At 40.8% G+C, this 15148-nt stretch overlaps 1 protein-coding gene across 1 annotated transcript in view; it reads left to right on the forward strand.

The window, feature by feature from the left end:
* MAML3 (mastermind like transcriptional coactivator 3) overlaps positions 1 to 15148 on the forward strand; it is a 450680-nt gene that overhangs the window by 274705 nt on the left and 160827 nt on the right. The gene's annotated exons all lie outside the window — the stretch shown is intronic.

The following is a 15148-nucleotide window of genomic DNA, read 5'->3' on the forward strand; positions in this document are numbered from 1 at the left end:
GGGAGTGAATGAATACTCATTGACAAGCATCAGCTCCCTCCTCACCCTGATCAATGTGGCCAGCAGCCAACACTCCCTTAATTTAACATGTTATCTGCCTCAAAGGGGAGAGGAAGTGGGGAAAAGCACCGTCCTACTGACCTTACCCCTACGTGGGTGACTTCATAAGCCATCATTTTATTGCCAGTTGATGTGAATTGTGGAGGCACAGTTCTGTGCTCTGGTCCTCTCTGGACGCCCACGCTTGATGGCAGTTGGAGATTTTGCAGAAAAGTCTTTGCTTAGGGGCCCTCGTGTGCAACCAGGTCTTAACTAGCGCTTGGATACGCATCCACAGTGGGATGCTTTAGAAACACTGGGAATTGAGGCGGGCAGATCTTGCATCAGTGGGCGTTGTTTGTGTCTGCCTCTCCTGGTATGTCCCACCCCACCCCCACCCCACCTCCCCAAGCTTGATGGAGACTGCAGGGCTGAGGGTGGTGCTGGCCTGCAGAGACAGGCCTGAGCTCTGTGGCTTGATGCTTGTCCTTCACAGCACTTCCAATCCAAAGCCCCACAGTGGTTTCTTGTCTGCACATGCCAACCAGCTCTAAAGAAATTCTGTCTGGAGAAATAAAAATGTAGCTTGGTTGACATAAACCGCCATCAGTGGCTGGTGAAAAACATCATCGAAATGGGAACTTTTTTGTTTTGTCCTGGTTTCATTAAAACTATACTATTGGAAAATGCAGCATTTGATACATTTTAGTGTTACGTTCTGAAGCGTGCAGAAATATAGGTGATACACACAGGTGTTTGCTGTAGTTCAGAGGTTTATGAGATGGTAGGCTGTCAGCATGGTCATCCGCTGCTGCTGCTGCTAAGTCGCTTCAGTCGTGTCCGACTCTGTGCGACCCCACAGACGCCAGCCCACCAGGCTCCCCCATCCCTGGGATTCTCCAGGCAAGAACAGAGGAGTGGGTTGCCATTTCCTTCTCCAATGCATGAAAGTGAAAAGTGAAAGGGAAGTCGCTCAGTGGTGTCCGACTCTTAGCGACCCCGTGGACTGCAGCCCCCCAGGCTCCTCCGCCCATGGGAGTTTCCAGGCGAGAGTACTGGAGTGGGTGCCATCGCCTTCTCCATGGTCATCCGCTGCTGATGACAAATACAAATGGTGCTTCTCCCTCCACGTTGTTGTTGTTTTTCTCCTTCCTCCAAGCCAGACCAAAGGTGATTAATGCCAGTTCTGCACATGTGTGGGTACAATATGAGCCAACCTCCCTCCCCACCCTTACTGAATTTCTTTTGAAATTTGCTAGCTTGGGATGAAGCTCCTGTCTTTGCTGGAACATGAATCTTAAAGGTGCTATTTCAGGTCCTTATGCTTGCCTAGCTGTGAGTAACTGAAGCCTTGGACCACAGAGGTCATGTTTAGAAAGGACTCTGTTAAGTGATGAAGAAACAAAAGTGATGGTTTTCTGGATTAAATCTGTGGGTTTCCCTCTCCTCCTTCCATCTCATGAGGTACTTTCAGAATGGACAGAATCTTCCTCATTAAAATAATCGTTTCTTAACCTCATAAAGAACCATCAAGCAAAATCATGCTTTTTAATGAAATATTAACTCACCACTGAAACAAACTTCAACATACATATATAAACATGGAATATCTTTCTGCAAACATACCATTTATTTCGTGCTTTTATCTGATTGTGGAGAAGTATTGACACAGCTCTCAGAGTAGTTAATTACACTCTATGAGAGTACTCTGCACAAATATGAGCATGAATTACAGGCAAGATATTAAGTATAGTTATACATAGGTGTAGTTCAAATTTGTTTTCTGCTGTTGCTAGTGAAAATTCATTTTATTCTTTGTTGGCCACAAGGACCACGATGAACACTTAGTTTTAATGAATAACTTGAGCACCAAAGCCAATAACAAGATAATTTTCTTGTACAGATGTTTACTTATTTGGGACATTAGCAGCAAATGCCATTTTTCTCAGGAACAAATAGAAATCCACTTTGTTCCTGAAGGTTTCAAGAAGGAGGGAACCAAAAATTGAGAAAAAGAAAAAATAATTTATTCCAAAATTTTGAATATGTTTTACCTGATAGCTCCAGTTCTCAGAATTTGCATATTATTCCTTGCAGTTCAAAAATTGAGCAACGATTTGTATACAAAGGTTATGCTCTTGGTATTACTTGGGATTGTGAAAATTAGGACCATAATAAACATTTTGGAAAAATAAATAACATACCTGAAAGTCGTGCTATTAATGAATGATTAATCACATGGGAATGCTCATAGTACAAGTGAAATAAGCAGATCAGATTACAGTTTGTATGTCACAATCCTAATTGTGTTTTAATATGTATAGAAAATTACTGAATAACTGAAACGTTAAGAATGGTATTTCTCATTGGTAAAATTATGAGCACTTATTGTTTTCCTCTTTATACTTTACTCAGTTTTTTAAAATGTTCCATCATACATGTATATATGTATATATTCTATCATTAGGGAAAAAAAAATTTTTTAAGGAAAGAAAATACTCTGTATTTTAAAAGTTTACACTTTACTTATTCAAAGAATGCTTATCCAATTTGCCAGTAGAACTGAGGTGATATCATTACTTTCTGTTCATTTATATATATGAGTTGTGAATCCCTGCTTATAGAGGTAGTTCAGAACCCTTCTCCCCACCCTTCACTCTCTTTTCCTTTCTCTCTTCACATCCCGTTTCACTCCTTACAATCTTAATTCATCGGCTAAAACAGTGACAATGAGAGTATTAATAAAATTTCCACTAGTATAATCCTTCAGCTCTCCAAGCTGTGCTCCTGCGTTATTTCTTTGATCATCTCTCCCTTCCTTTTTTTCCTTTTCCGAACTTCTCTTCATCAAAACTTCTGTTTTGCTTTCTAATTTCTAAAATATGCGTTTCTGTGATGGAATAACCAGAACTTACTGTGGTCATGGCTAATTATCTTTTCCTGATCTTGTTTTTCAAGGACAGGATCTCTCATCATGCTCTCTCTCTCTCTCTCTTTTTTTTTTTTGCTAGTTTTTGCATAGCACCTAACACTATGTCTTAAACATAGGGATGTTTCATAAGTCATTTGATGGCAATGATCAATGTTTGGGCCAAAAATATATTTACAGTTGATGATTGGCTCCAACAGGGAGAGTGTTAGCACAGATAACACAGAGCTGCTATTGAGATCCAACAGAAGACCTGGAAAGGCAAGTCAAAAAAGAATCCTTGGCTAGGAAGTGGTTATCTTGAACCTCTGGAACAACAAGAGATTGCTAGGACAGCAAACTCTGTCTCCGTGTGTGACAAGCAGAAAAACAACAGAGTAAAAGCAAAAAGCTTACTTCTGGCGGAAGTCAAAGCAAAAGCCAGTGACTACTTGGCTGGTCTAGGAGGGGGACAGGGATACCCAGAGCCCCAGAATAATTCTTACAGGGAAGAGCGGAAAGTGAATAATTTTCAAAGTGGGATGTTAATTTTTACTCATTGCAGTTAAAGGACTAGATGAATCATAGGCACTTGGCTACTGTATTCTTCATATGTGTGTTTTCCGTGCGTGGCTGTGTCTATCATAATGAGTCCATATATGAGTATATTTTACAGAATGTTTTCCCTTTTCAATGTGATTTTACTGAAATCTATTGGGCCTCTTGTGAGGCATATTATTAATATAAGCTTTGTAGCCATCAAATCTGCACACAAGGAACAGAGCTCTGATATTCACAGACATCATGGAAGTCTCTTTGAAGATACATTTTTTCTTAACTTCAAAAACTTGGTGCTCCTTTGTTTAGTTTCTGTAAATATATGTATTGTTGATTTTTCCCAAATGATACATGACCTAGTTCAGAAAGTCAAGCATACTCTAAGGCTTAGGATAAGAAAGAGCAGTCCCTTGTATTAACACTCCATTCTAATTTCTGCTTCCCAAAGGTGGTTGCTTCAACTCATTCAGTTATTTTCTCTTATTTATCTCCATAAACAGCTATTCCTTAGCATTTCAGTTATTCGACTCAATACAAGGATTTAATTCAGCTGCACAACCTCCTCACAAACAACGCCCGCCTCACATTGTCTCTCTTTTTCTCTTCCCATACTCTCAGTAGAACTAGATAGTTCACAAATTATGACTTTGAAAATATTCTATATTTACATGACTGATTTTTGCATAGTGCGTCAGAGTTTAGCTATGCAGTGTACTTTGGTTATATTTCCTTCTTATGTAACTTTTTGTTTTCCCTGGAATTTATAACTGTCTCTGTTTTTAATTGGTGTTATTTCTGCTTCCTGGGCTTCTCTGGTGGCTCAGATGATAAAGAATCTGCCTGCAACGCAGGAGACAGGGGTTTGAGCCCTGGGTCTGGAACATCACCTGGAGAAGGGAACGGCAGCTCACTCCAGTATTCTTGTCTGGAGAATTCCAGGGACGGAGGAGCCTGGTGGGCTACAGCCTGTGTGGTCACAAAGGAGTCAGACACGACTGAGCAACTAACGCTTTCTCTTTTTTTTTTTCGTCTCTGCTCCTACTTTCAATGTGTCCTCAACCTTTCTCACCCTGTAAAACTTTTAATAGGATCAAGCACTTCAGATGATCTTTGTTATTAATTTCTTTCCTTTTTTCTCTCTCCCTCTTCCCTCCTTCTCCTCCCACCTCCTACTTCCCACTCTCTCTCAATGTCTTTCTCCTTCTCTCTGTCTCCCTCTGTTTCTTTCTCTTCTTCCGTGTCTCTCCTGAAGACTTAAAGACTTTCACTCCAGTTTTCTGTCCTACACGTTTCTTGGCCGGCTGCCTAACTGGAGTCATGCAGCTGGCCTGCACCCTTCACTATCATTCTTGGACTATTTCATCCCCTCCTGTGTTGCAGGATGTCTTTTCTTGATCCCTCCTCTTCTTTCTTGGCTTAGCCCTGCTAATTGGCAGAGCACATTCTCAGTGCTTAAGAAAGGGTGTACGGGACATTGGCTTTTATTTCAAAAACTTCTTTATTCATTTTTAGTCTTATTGTTCTCTTAAAGCTCATTACAGGTGAGAAACTGATTTATTTCATTGTTCAAGGTAACTCTGATGATAATTTTTTATTAATTTTTACTGGAGTACAGTTGCTTTACAACTTGTGTTAGTTTCTGCTATACGGTAAAGTGACTCAGTTATACGTATGTATAGATCCCCTCTTTTTAAGATTTCCTTCCCATCTAGGCCACCACAGAGCACTGAGTCGAGTGCTATAGAGTCGGTTCTCAGTTATCTGTTTTCTGCATAGCAATGTATATACGTCAAATCCCATCTCCCAGTTCAGAGACATTGTTTTTATGAAAATGATTTTTGAGAATGTCTTTATCCTCACATTTGATTCAGAGTTTGCCAGATTTAGAATTATAGTGAAGAAAGCATATTTCATCAGAACTGAAAAGGCATTTTTTCATCGTCCTGTGGCTTTCATACTGGTGAGAAGTCCAGTGACATTTGGATTTCCCACTCTATGTGTATAATCTGTTTTTTCACTCTGAGAACTTTTCAAATCTTACTTTATCCCTGAAATTTGATGACAATATGCCTTAATGTAGCTATTTTTCATCCACTATGTCTGGTACTGTGACCTTTTTCTTTTTTTGGAAATGTGTCTTTAAGATATGTTTTTATATGATTTCTTTGATCATTTCTTCCTTCTCTTTTCTCTCTCTTTCTAACTCTCTGGAACTTTTATTCATCACGTAGCAGACCTCCTGATTGTTCTCTAATTTTCGTATGTTTTCAGTTTTCCATATCTTTGTCCTTTGACGTTACGTGTTCTGTGAGATTTTCTTAACTTTACATTCCAACTCTAAAATTAACCATTTTATTTTATTTATCACATTTTGTGCTTCCCTGATAGCTCAGTTGGTAAAGAATCCACCTGCAATGCAGGAGACACCAGTTCAATTCCTGAGTCGGGAAGATCCCCTGGAGAAGGGATAGGCTACCCACTCCAGTATTCTTGGGCTTCCCTTGTGGCTCAGCTGGTAAAGAATCCATTTTAAATTTTCATAAGCTCTTCTTTGTTCTCTGATTTATCCCTTTCAACCTAAGGATATTAATTCTCATTTTAAAATTAATTTTCCTTGTACTCCCTGCTTTGCCTTTGTTTCTCCTAAGCACCCTTTTTCCATATGTTCATTTTATTTTTCTTTCTTTCATGTTAGAAGCTTTTCCCTTTGTTTATTTAAAGAGTGAGGCACAATAAAGCTAATTCATTGCTCTGTGCACTTAGGGCTTGTCAAATGTGGGGCTTTGCTGTACAGGGATTGAGCTAGAAACCCAGCCACGTCACTGGGTCAGTGTCTGCAGATTTTTACCGCAGCGCCAGTCAGAAAAGACCCTCTCAACCTCATCACAGAGAGTTGTGAATCTCGAGGCTGGCTTTCTGGAACTAAGCAGAGGAAGGGAATCGGCAGGTGGTGGTGATGGCAAAGTGTATTTCACTAACGTTTCTGTAGGCTTTCGCTTTATCTCCCAGTTTTGTGCAGCTTCTCAGTTCACTTGCAGCCAGAACTGGGACGTAGGATTCCAGAGTCCTACGGCTTCACCTCTCCAGACTCCTCCTTCTGGAGCTGTGTAGCTAGTCCACCGCTTCACAAAACAGAAATGTAGCCCGTGTTCCTTCTGTGTGCGCTCTGTCATTCAGAAGTGTTTCTGCCACCTGTGACTTTACAGCATCCCTTACCCTGACCCATCTTGTTGATTTTTGGCTTCCACCCAGTCCATTCGGAAGGAGATCAGCCCTGGGATTTCTTTGGAGGGAATGATGCTAAAGCTGAAACTCCAGTACCTTGGCCACCTCATGCAAAGAGCTGACTCATTGGAAAAGACTCTGATGCTGGGAGGGATTGGGGGCAGGAGGAGAAGGGGACGACAGAGGATGAGATGGCTGGATGGCATCACTGACTCGATGGACCTGAGTCTGAGTGAACTCCGGGAGTTGGTGATGGACAGGGAGGCCTGGCGTGCTGCGATTCATGGGGTCGCAAAGAGTCGGACACGACTGAGCGACTGAACTGAACTGAACTGAACCAAGAGTAAGAATTAGCTTTCTCTAAAGAGCTCAGTTATCACCACTCAGCCATCTGATTTTCAGCTTCCAAAATTTTGTTGACACCCTTGTTGGCTATTTCCATCTCCCATCCTCTTTTATTTTTGGATGCTTATATGATTTTTATTCCTTTATTGTCACTTTACCAGGGAGTTGGAGAAATCCAAGATGAATGAGGATGGTCCATCTACCAGAGGCTTGCTCGGTGACTTTCTAAATATTGAATATTGTCCAATATTGAAATGTATGTGTTACAACGTATTTCACATTATTACTTTTAACATATTGGACTTTATCAGTGCTGGTTTCAGGAATGCTAAAGTACTCTCTTGACATGAAATTTACATGTCAAATACATACATTCAGAAGGACAGAGAAGAGTCACATAATCATCATGCTATTTTAGAATAAGAGCTGGTGATTATAACCGTTGGGTAGCTTTTAGGATCTCGAAAATATTGACTACTTCAAGGACTAGAAAAACAATTTAAGTTCCATGACCCTGACTAAGCCAATAGAATCTGGCAAGTCAGATGCAAGGTAAAATATTGACAGAACCCTCATCACAGACTGAATCCAGGGCCTCCCAGTGGAGGGGAAACCTACGGGCAGAAGCGCTACCAAACTCCACACAATAAATGAAACAGTCCAATTGATAGGTATAATAGGTCATTTCCGTCCACTTACTGGCATATTTTGAAAATCCTGACTGATATTCTGTCAGAGTCGTAGAAATATGAGGCTAAGAGTAAACAGCAGAAAAAGAGAAGTTTTAGGAAAGGAATTCATTTTATAATAGTATTGTGGAAGAAAGAGGTTTTAATTACCCCCCTATGAGAATACTCTGTAAAGGTTTTGTGGAGTGAGAATATTCTTGTTTACTGAGAGAGCTTACACCCCATCAAACAGTCATTATGAAACTTGGGGCGGGGTAGGGGGGCTCCTGAGGATCACCTAAGGAAATTATTCAAGATACAGGGAATCAGATTCCACTGCTAAGGACTTGAAATCAGTAGGTCTGGGATGAGGCTTGGAAAGGTGTATTTTCATAAGCAATCCACCACCATTTTCTAATGGAGAAGTGGTGCATAAGATAACTCTGAACTGCAATTAAAGCAACATGTGTTTATTTCATTGCTTGATATTTGCATATGCTTAAATTATTATCTGTGGAACTATAAGTTCTGCAAGGTCTCAGACTTGTAACATTTAAAGTAAGATAGAAAAATTAGGCTACTCTGCTTACCAGATTTCTTTTTCAGGATATAGTAAGTTTTTAAAACATTTCTTTTTTTTGGAGTACATTTGCTTTACAATGTTGTGTTATTTTCTGCAGGATAGCAGGGTGAATCAGCCATTCGTATACTTATATCCCCTCCTTTTTGGATTTCTTTCCCATTTAGGTCACCACAGAGCACTGAACAGAGTGCCTTGCGCTATGCAACAGGTTCTCGTTATAGGATAAGTGAATTTTTTGAAGAGATGAAATTGTGAGGATCCTGGCTATGTTTTTTAAATTATGGAACTGCTCCTATTGATTCTCTTAATAAGACAAAACAGTTCATTCTCCATGCCGCCCCCCAACCATGGTGAAGAGTGGAATTTCCCCTTGTCTCCCAGAGAAAGGGTTGGTTATCCAGTCCTCTGTTTTATTAATAGGCATACCAAGGGCCCTGCTAGTGTCAAGTCGCTTTTTTCAAGATCTGTGGGAAGAGAGACTACCATGGCATGGAAAGTGTGCAGATTAGCGGAAGCACAAGGCTTACTGAGGATCTCTCTGGGGACATCCTCCTCAGGGCAAGACCGCTGGCAGGCATGTCAGTAGGACCGCAATTTGGGGTTCTGTGTTTTGACACCATTACGCCAAGAACAGCATCCAAGCACCTTTCCCAGATGTTCCAGGGCTCTGAGAGAGGTGTTGACTTAGCCAGGTGCTCAATTTCATTCTACTTCCAGAGTCACAGCTTCCCAGGTGGCGCTGGTGGGTGAAGAACCTGCCTGCTAATGCAGGAGACGTAAGAGACACAGGTTCGATCCCTGGGTTGTGATGATCCTCTGGAGAAGGAAATGGCAACCCACTCCAGTATTCTTGCCTGGAGAATCCCATGGACAGAGGAGCCTGGTAAGCTGCTGTCCACAGTGTCGCAAAGAGTCGGACATGATGAACCACGGCATAGCACTAGAGTCATAGACTTCCTTCCTTGCAAGGTCATTTACTGAATCCTAAGCCCTAGCCCAGTGACGTTCGCTGCATTCACATGTAAGAGAGTACATCTGGCTTTACTTTTGCCTGACAGGAGCCTACTAGCCTAAAGGTCTATCACAAGTATATAAAATTGTGAAACCTGACCAGGCATACTCTCCCCGAGTGTATTCACTTCTGAAATTCTTAGAATTCCAAATTTAGATAAAGAAGAGATACCAAGATAAAGTCACCTTCAGTGTCTGGCAGTATGTAGTCTAGTTGGGGAGATGAGAAGGCTTATGATGCAAGTCAATCTGTGTAGTTGCTAAGTCATGTCGGACTCTTTGAGACCCCATGGACTCTAGCCTGCCAGGCTCCCCTGTCCATGGGATTCTCCAGGCAAAAATACTGGAATGGGTTGCCATTTCCTCCTCCAGGGAATCATCCTGACCCAGGGATTGAACATACATCTCCGGCATTGGCAGGCAGGCTCTTTATCAGTGAGCCACCAGTGAAACCCCTAAATCTGAGTTTGTTTCTATTTTCATGTGTACTCATTGGTTAAGTACCATCTTGGCTCAGAGGTTAAAGTGTCTGCCTGCAATGCGGGAGACCTGGGTTCGATCCCTGGTCGGGAAGATCCCCTGGAGAAGGAAATGGCAACCCATTCCAGTATTCTTGCATGGAGAATCCCACGGACTGTAGGAGCCTGGTGGGCTACAGTCCATGGGGTCGCAAAGAGTCGGGCACGACTGAGGGACTTCACTTTCACTTTTCGTTAAGGCTTACAGGCAGAGAGAGGGCAAGGGTCAGGACTACAAGGAGTAGAAAGAAGAAGCCTCCAAGGGGGAGGTAAGCTTGAGTTAGGAGTCAGATGGGTAGAGGGTGGGTAGAAAGACATTCTGGGGCAGGTAAGGAATTTTTCCTTAAGAGATGATACAGATTGATGGCCAGGCTGTTGGAGAATAGTGAGGTGAAATGCATGGGATAACAGCTAGGGTACTTTCTACTCTTTGAAGCAGGAGACAGTAAGAATCTCCATCAGGATGTGGCATTTAAATTTTAAGGAAAAACAGTGCATTTAGAGGAAAGCAATAATAGAACTTGGTGAGTGAATATATGATAAGAGGAAAGGGAAATAAATCATATATTTATGACCATAAAGTTAAATATTAGGTGGTATAATAGTTTCTGAAAGATGACAGACTTGTTATATATACATCTAAATATCAAAACTTATTTTTATACAAAACAACTCAAACAGTTGTTACCATTTATCTTATTCTGCTGGCTTGTATTTCTTGTTTGCTAAGGTACAGGTTCCATGCAAATTCATATTATTGTGATAATGGTTGTTTTCATTATTTAGAATAGTATTAGACTATCATATGTTTCTTTTGCTTAATATTTTTATCATAAGGATTTACTTGGTCACATCTGTGACTTGAAGAAAGTACTCTATAAAGATAGTCATTATGCAAGAATACCAGAGGAACAGAGTTCCAAGCTTTCACACATAATACATCATGATTCATTAAGTAGTTACAGCAACTCTGGACTTTTATTTGGGAAAAAAAAAAATTTTTTTTCCTGTACAAAGATATTCTGGGCAAGTTTCTATGGAATTAATCTTTTTTATCACACCAAATGGTTTGCATCTGACCCAGTGCATAAAGAATCAAAATACCTTTCATGAGTTAATTATGTTGCTAATACATTGTCATGATTAGTTAATATGATTCATGAGATTATGCAGCGTAGGTATACATTTTCATTTACTAAAGAGTAAGTATCGACCCCATGTAGTATCCAAACTGATAACTCTCATTTATTAATATTATGATTTTCTAGAAGAGGTTTTATCAACATACCTGTATTCCCTAATTGCTTTTGCATCTGAGATGTTTGAAAGTTTATCTGGGCTTTTTTTCTGCACTGAGCTTCAGCCAGTTCATACAAAGGACATTAACCAGCCTGTTAGGCCAGGGATGCTTGCAGTGCCAAACTGAAGTTAGACAGTGTTTCAAAGGAAAAGGTCATCTCTGGGGTGCCTGGGAAGTGGTCAGGAAGTGGTCAGTCCCTCTGAGCAGATAGACTGAAGCTGCAGCCTCCCAGGCACCCCAGGTGTGATGGCAGCCCCCTTGCACACTCCACTGGACGCTGTTGCGCTATTGATGAATTCTGTAACCACAGATGAGGGCTCTGACACACCTACTCATTCCCGGAAAGCCACGAGGCACAGAGCAGAGAGTCAGCTTCTCAGGCCCGTGCGATAGGAATCAAGAGTTCTGTGGGTCGCCCAGTGCCATACTGTGCTGTGTCTGGCGGGGCCTGGAGTGTGACACCATCAGGCTGAAGGGTGACCAAAGGCCCTGGGATGCAGGGTGGGTCATGTCCGGCTGTAGAGAAGCCTTCACGGCAGATAAGGGTAGTTTCAAATATCACCTCTAAGATATTCATAGTTCGTTTCAGTAGTTGGATTTTCATAGCTAGTTTCAATATCACTTCTAAGATTGCTGTGGCAGAAAAGGCCAGAGGAAATCAGCCTTAGAGCCGTGACAGGTTTGGACATACCAAACTCTAGAGCAGCACCATCCATTGAAATAGTGTCCAAATCACAAATACAAGCCATAGAATTTTAAAATTCCTATTCATCACATCATGAAAGGCCCAAAGAAACAAAATTAAGTTAAATATATATTTTTTATTTTTAATAAAATAGTTTTATAAAATATTTTAATATATTTATATTTTAATGTTTTATAATATTATGATGTAATATAAATAAAAATATAGTACATCTGAAACAATCACAACATTGTTAATTGGCTATACTCCAACATAAAATATAAAGTTAAAATATATATATAATATATATTATTTATCATATAATTTTATTTAATAGTATATGTTATTTAATACATTCTTTTTTCAGTATATGAAAATATGAGGTTATATTGATGTGTAATCAATATAAAAATTATTAATGAGACATTTGACATTGTTTTTTTAGACCAAGTCTTTGAAATCAGATGTGTCTGTTATATTTACAGCATAGTTCAATTTGCACAGGCCACGTCTTTATAGCACACGTGCCTAGTGGCCATAGCATGGGACAGACAGGTCTAAAATAACAACAGCAAAAGTCTGCTCAGTGATCAGAAAGGTGATTGGCAGTATGAAAGCGGTGAAGCAGGAGGAATATGCTTTGGCTGTTTGAGAGACACCGATTCTTCTTGTCACCTCTTAACAGCTCTGTGACCCGAAACTGGACAGAATAGCCTAGTGCCCCCTGTTGCCCTGCAGCCATCCAGTGAGCCACACGCAGCAGGCTCTGTGTCCTCGTCATTAGAATTCACCTGCTCTGTGTGGCCCACAACCCTTAGATAGTTCTGCACCTGTGTGTGTGTGTGTGTGTGTGTGTATGTGTGTGTGTGTAACATGGAGACTTCCCCTTATTCATCCAAACCCCATCATCAATGTATGACGTTTTCGAGCATCAGCCTTGGGGCCATATAAACATCCTGCAGTGGGTCAGGAGCCCCTGACCCCTTATTAACATGTCAATGAGAGTGGCTGGTGCTCTGGGCTTGTTTTCTAGGGTTTTGATGAGCTTCATTAATTATGTTGAGAAAAAAGGTGTGCAGCTGGAGAAGAACCCACTTAGCGCCACGTGAATGTGAATAATTGGACAGTTGGCAGAGTGTTAAATCAGCGGTCTAGGGAGAGAAACTCGTGAATAAACACAATTCCCCCAAACGCCACAGAGCGGGCACCGTTGCCTGGCCCACCACCTCCACCTTCTCTGGACTTGAGAACCTGGCTGGTGTGAACTGGTGTGAACTAGTGTGAAGTCAAGAGCAGACTGTGGAGCTAGGACAGATACTCAGATCCTGCCTTCATCATTTCGTTATCTGTGGATCTTGGGCAGGTTACATAAACTCTCTCTGAGCTCCTTGAACAGGTTGCAAAAGCTTTCTCTGAGCTCTAGTTTTTTCATCTAGAAAATGGGGACTGTAATAATAGGATTGTTATGATGATTCTGTGTCTTAATTTATGTGAAGCATTAGAATAGTATCAGATCCACAGTATGTACTATCTGCATTTTTAAATTTAAAATATTAATCATATCATAAGCTATTTGCACCTTTTTAATCCTCTAGGAGAGTATAACTGTCTTTCAGTTTTCTTCTAAGCTACCTTCATTCATTCATTCAATGGACATTTATTGTATACCTGAAACACTTAGGTTCTGGGCATACAAAGATGGAGAGAGTCTGGGAGAAACATTATCATACATATGAAAATTATGTGGACAGAGACTGCAAACAAAATGGCAAAAGTGTATTAATATTCTCTTTTAAAAGCCACAGTTAGCAAGTTTTAAGTGCTGATAAAAAGAATTTTCCTTCATCCTGGCCATGACAAGATTGTTCCTCCTGCAATTACCTCTGTTTAAAACTAGACTTATTTGTCATATTTTAACACATGAATATGTATACTTTTTGTTCATTTCTGTAAAATGAGCAAAAACACCTCAAGAGAAAAATCTATTTCCCCATCCCTTAACTTAAAAAGATCTCTTAGACTATTTGAGGCCTGATTATTTCTGAAATCTTAGGATATGAGGAAAATCATTTGTCTTTGTAAAATTCAGAAGCTTAAAAGGAGATGAGATTTAATTCAAATGAAACATAGAACAGCTAACCTTCTCGTGTCTTAGGAGCAAGTAAACAAGTATTCCCAAAATAATGAAAGCTATGATTACTTTAAAACTTCTCTCTCTCTCTCTGGGGAGTTATTAAAACAGGTATTTTAGTGAAACTTTTAAAACTTCACTCCAAAATAAATAAAGCACTATTGGAAATTTTACAATATGAGTTTATCTATCAGTGTGTAACATATTACACCCGAAATTTAGCAGCTTAAAACAGCAAGCGGTTCTGAGGAAATCCAGGAGCCGCTTAGCTGGGTGGGTCTGACTCAGGATCTCTCCTAAGGTTGCAGCCTTGCTGTGGCCTGGGACTGCAGTCGTCTGAAGGCTGGACCTGGGCCCGAGAATCTGCTCCCCGGGACTCCCTCACATGGCAGCTGACTCGAGGCCTCAGCCCCTCACCACGGAGATCTCTCCAAAGGGCTGCTTGAGTGTTCTCACAGCTGGGCTTCCCCAGAGTGAGTGATTCAGGAAGAAGCAAGGAGGAAGTCACAATACCTTTTATGACCCAGTATGGAAGTCATACGCCTACACCTCTTCATTATTCTGTGCCTTTGAGGCAAATCATTACGTCCAGTCACACTCTAGGGGAAGGAAATTCTACCCTCTGAATGGAGCGTCACAAATTTTGGACATTTGTGGGCACCATAATTACCATGAAAGGCTTTTGACTTTTCATAAAGTGCTTCAGTGGTGTTGGCACAGAGATGCTTAGGTTGGGGAAAACAGAGCTGGCAAAGATGAGCAGACTCATCTAGGGGATATGTGGGTTGGCATGGTGTGCCAGAGTCAAGAGGGGAGGGGAGTGGGGAAGCAGGAAATCATAGACTCCAATGCACCAGGAATTTGTTTCTTTTTTACTTTGCAGTCCCAGATCTAATGTCAAATATCCCTAGTGGCAGAGAATTAATGTAGAATTCTGTAGTCTAATGCGAAGAAGCCTCTGCTTTTATTTAAAGTAGGAAATACAATTTTAGAAGACCGAGGGTCTGAGCAATTATCTCATTGACACTAAACCCAACCTTGTTAGTTAAGTGATTTGGTCACTTCTGCTTTAAGAATTCTTTCCCTCATCTTTTCACTTGAAAGCGTTTATTGTTTTTATCCCATGGCTTCTGTCCTTCCCCTAGTCCCCTGTGCTGGGTTTCCTCCTTGAAGTATT

This window comes from Budorcas taxicolor, chromosome 17 (assembly GCF_023091745.1).
Source record: "Budorcas taxicolor isolate Tak-1 chromosome 17, Takin1.1, whole genome shotgun sequence".
Taxonomy (NCBI): domain Eukaryota; kingdom Metazoa; phylum Chordata; class Mammalia; order Artiodactyla; family Bovidae; genus Budorcas; species Budorcas taxicolor.